General features: G+C 32.9%; 1 long non-coding RNA gene across 1 annotated transcript; it reads left to right on the top strand.

Moving 5' to 3' along the window:
• The first annotated feature begins 631 nt into the window (after positions 1-631).
• Positions 632-2,358, top strand: LOC137395059 (uncharacterized). The gene is made up of 3 exons (XR_010978439.1): positions 632-694; positions 1,482-1,595; positions 2,272-2,358. It is a non-coding gene; the product is annotated as an uncharacterized lncRNA (long non-coding RNA).
• Positions 2,359-5,115: the final 2,757 nt, after the last annotated feature.

The raw sequence follows: 5,115 nt of genomic DNA, 5'->3' as shown, positions 1-5,115 counted from the left end.
ATATATCTTTGAGGCTTGTGAAGTCAATTTAAGTATTCCTTATATACTTTGGGCATACAATGTTTATGGTACACAATCTTGATTTTGGCTTGTCTGTCACAAATCTCCCTCAGTATAAAATGACGCAAAAAATATCAAACAGCATAGAGTCAGTCTTATTAATATCTAAAATTTGCCCGTTATATGTATATTTTTAGGTTTGTGAAAGTTGACGAAAAAGAAATGGAAGATAATCGCGACTATATGAAAAAGGTGAGTATGTCGACAGATACACTGCTCATTGAGTGTGAACAAATACTTTCTTGGTTTAGGTTATAACGTCTCTACTGTTTAGTCGAGCTGTAATTAATGTTATATATCTTTATCTATTTTTCAGATAAGAAGGCTGTGCAGGACACCTAGAAGTAATGTGTTACATCAACTAGTGCAGATGGAGAAAAAATATTCCCTTTTGAGAGGAGACATTTCCTTTACAAATTCTCATGCCCTGGTATTTATTTTAGCCAGTAACTGCTGTTTGTGTGTGATTAATATTTAAGTATTTATGATGCCTAGTCAAAGGAAACCTTTATGTAGTAAAACTAAGAATGTAAACTAAAGGCCTTAAAACTTCAATTTGTATGATTTTAGACAATGAGAAACGAAATATTGGTAGGCCTACATCACAAGCAGTCGGTAGTCAGGAACCCAATGTGTAAGTTACTATTTTCATTGTGAATGTTTGTGCCTAGCTAGTTGTCGATTTTCTCTGGCTTCAGAGCTGCATAGATGACTCCGATTATCCATAGTTTGAGTAAAATTTAGCATTTTTTGGTTGAGCATTATCCATGTAGTGTTGTACCATCCTGTAGCTTATACTAAGCACACAGTTTGCTGTTTGAGCACTCTTGACAGAGTCCATGGATAAATACTGTGGAGCAAATTTATTTGACACTCATGGATAGGGTTTGTCCTAGTGCGGGGCAAGGTTTTCATGATCACAAGGATAACGGTTTGTCCTTTCAAGCTCGGGTTATGGGTACTCTGAGTACGGTAGTGAAAGTTACTATACCCGAGTAAGTTAGGTAGTCGGATTCTTGCCCAGCGCAGCACTAGTTTGTCGTTGGCTCCAGGGTCTCTGAGCTGCGCTGATGAGAAGTCAAACTCCGAAACAGTACTGTCCACAGATTAAGTAGTACACTCCCTTTGATTGCGTTGGTTGAGCACTCTCCCATGTGGTGGTGTACTATCTAAAGTATATACCATATTTGCTGTTTGAGCACTCTGGGATGTAGTCTCTGAGCTGCGCTGATGAGGAGTCAAACTCTGAAAAATTTACTGCCTACTAATTGAGTGATTGGGATCATTATATAGTTTTAGGAATATTTTCTATGAGGAGTGCCCAATCTTTTTTCCTACAACCTAGTTGCTATTACTCACGCAATGCGCTGTAAAGGGGTGGTGAAATGACCAGTGATATATAAACCACTTTTTGGTTTTAGCAGTCAAGTTGTGAGAAATGAGGTTGCAGGTAATAGTGAATCGCTGAATAATGGGGATTATGTGGAACAAACAAGATGTATTGCAGCTAAGGATTCTATTGAAACCCGTGTATGGTAGGTACTATGGCATTTAATAACTGTTTTCTGAATTGTCCTACCTATAAACCTATTTTACATACTTTTAGTTTACAGCAGGAAACCGGGTTACCTGCATATGACAAAAAGGTGTACATAGTTAAATACTTCCCCATTCAAAGTACAATTTGTGTGGCATGTATGGAGTGTTCTTTCTATGATTTTTTTAAAATTAATACTCGAAAAAAATTAACTGCACAAAAGTGTGTTTCGGATTCACCCAAAGTTAGCCTGCATTTTAGTGTAAAACTATTGGAGTACCTAAAAGTTGTATTACATCTTTCTCTTTAATAGTGTTGTTTGCATTTGATACCAAAATGGTACCCTCCTTGCAACTTATCAAGACAAAACACGCAAGCTATATTTATGTATTGGATGCAATGTACCTGAATTTGATAGTGACAATTACAAATTAAAGGTATGTTTGTATGTAAACACATTTAACTCTTTTGTTGGATTAGAGCTTTAACCTGTATGTTTACAGGGATTCGGTCATTTTCAGTTCATAAGAGGGTGTAAATACTAAATGTTTGTTATACTTTTCCAACACTACGACCCGTAAAGCAATCTGTATTAAGTTGTAATAAAAGCATTCAACCCTGTAGAAATGCATGTCTTTCCTTTATTCTGTGTAATATAGGTGTAATGTGTTTAGGAACATGAGTTCAGAGTCATCATAAATATCCATGGTTCATACTATTCCTCTTACAATGAACGAGTGCAGCAGGTGATGTTGTCCAGAGATGTTATCAGCACACGGAGCACTGTTCATGAGTGCAAACATATAGATGTGCTCAATACTAACTTATTAGAAGGATTAAGTATCTTTGTTATTTAACATAACATGTACTCAACTAACATGTTCGACTAATTTAACATAACTTGTACTCAACTAACATGTTCGACTAATTTAACATAACGTTACTCAACTAACTTATTCGACTAAATTAACATAACATGTACTCAACTAATATATTGGACTAATTTAACATAACATGTACTCAACTAACATATCGGACTAATTTAACATAACATGTACTCAACTAACATATTCGACTAATTTAACATAACATTACTCAACTAACATATTCGACTAATTTAACATAACATGTACTCAACTAATATATTGGACTAATTTAACATAACATGTACTCAACTAACATATCGGACTAATTTAACATAACATGTACTCAACTAACATATTCGACTAATTTAACATAACATGTACTCAACTAACATATCAGACTAATTTAACATAACATGTACTCAACTAACATATTCAACTAATTTAACATAACATGTACTCAACTAACATATCGGACTAATTTAACATAACATGTACTTAACTAATATATTCGACTAATTTAACATAACATGTACTCAACTAACATATTCGACTAATTTAACATAACATGTACTCAACTAACATATTCGACTAATTTAACATAACATGTACTCAACTAACATATTCGACTAATTTAACATAACATGCACTCAACTAACATATCGGACTAATTTAACATAACATGTACTCAACTAATATATTCGACTAATTTAACATAACATGTACTCAACTAATATATTCGACTAATTTAACATAACATGTACTCAACTAATATATTCGACTAATTTAACATAACATGTACTCAACTAACATATTCGACTAATTTAACATAACATGTACTCAACTAACATATTCGACTAATTTAACATAACATGTACTCAACTAATATATTCGACTAATTTAACATAACATGTACTCAACTAATATATTCGACTAATTTAACATAACATGTACTCAACTAACATATTCGACTAATTTGGATCGCTTAATGGGAACCGTGATGCTGGCATTAATATAAATGAAATACAATGATTATGCTAAATGAGGTCTTCAAAAAGTATTAAAATTCCTTATAAATTCCATGTGTGTAGATAATTAATTTAGCAGAAATTATAATGACTAGAGAGCATTTGCTATTATAAAATTCGTGAAAATCTTTCACATTTTTTACCATTTGCATTGACTTGTGCTTACGTATTTGAGGCTATTGAGGTAGAATTCACATTCACACTTCATTCTGTATTCTATGATATTTGTATGCAATGTACTTGTAGATGATTGGAATGGAGGAATATATTCAGATGCTGCGGTGGATATAATATAAATGCATACGAACATCTAAAAGCTATCAACACTCCAGTTGCAGAGCAACGGAACGCAACACTTGTGAAGCTAAAATCTTCAATAAGCTATCAGTATCAAGACAATTTTTTTTTAGCTTACAAGCATTCTTATCCTTCTGCAACATAATCCATTCACCTCAACTACGAGAGGCACTTATTAACTCTGGGCTTATTCTTAAGCAGCTGGTATCTTTTCTAAAATAAACTTTGAATAAGGTGATTAGCAGTTAGAATTTATTAGTATTTTAAATGGCAATCTGAAAAGCTATTATTCTACTAGATTTTATTTTTCATTTTGCACCTCATCTCGAAGCATGATGTTAACCAAATGTATGAACAATTTTACTTAAATCATTAGTAGAACCAGTGTCTACATATATGATTAACCAATTCTACTAACGAGTAAGTATAATATTGTTGTAATTTGTAAATAAATAATAATTCATGATATCGGCATGTGTGAAGCGTATAAATTATATATGTCTAAGAAGTATATATGTATAGTGGAAACAATTGTCTTGGAATTAGCTAGGGTACTGGTTTTTATGAGTTCATGCGCCCATCTGTGAAAGCCAGTACCCGCTTGGCATTTAATTCCCTGCTTAAATCTGTTTTTTATGGAGATGTCCACATGCCACTATAGGACAACTCCATAAAACCGATTGGCAACCGAAGGTATAATACATGTTAGACTAGTTCAAATCATGCAAGGAATCATGTAAACCTTGTTGTTAGAGTTGCTTGTCTGCGGGCAGGCAACTCCAATGAAAAGGATGATTTGAACTAATGTTAGACATTCATGCAGTAATTTTCTAGTGTGGAAATACAGTTTTCTGACCCATCAATTGATGATATATTTGCACATATGGAACAAGTTGTAGATGAGATGCCTGTGACAAGGCAGTGAATAATGACATACAGATGTCTGACTGCATGTTTGTAATTGGAGTTGTCTTTTCAAAAGAATTGTAATTTCTAATATTGCATAGATATACGCTAAACTAACCATTACAAAACTCAACCGGATTATTAATAAGATTACAATATCAACGTATTTTTATAAGGTTAAAGCAAAAAACTATGTATAGGTTGTTGATTAAAATAAAGGGAGGACAACTTCTGAAAAGAAACTATCCAGTTGCTGAGACTTGGCCCAATTGCAAAGTTTGTCATCAATTTTTTTGTCTGACGATAGCAATACTGCTTGTCAATAAATAATATTACTTGCGTGAGAGATTATTATAATATATTTTTTAAAACATTGAATTTTGTGATAAAACAATGTAAAAGTAGCAAAATGTATGTATAATGC

This window comes from Watersipora subatra, chromosome 4 (assembly GCF_963576615.1).
Source record: "Watersipora subatra chromosome 4, tzWatSuba1.1, whole genome shotgun sequence".
NCBI lineage: Eukaryota > Metazoa > Bryozoa > Gymnolaemata > Cheilostomatida > Watersiporidae > Watersipora > Watersipora subatra.
This window is presented reverse-complemented; position numbering and strand designations above follow the sequence as displayed.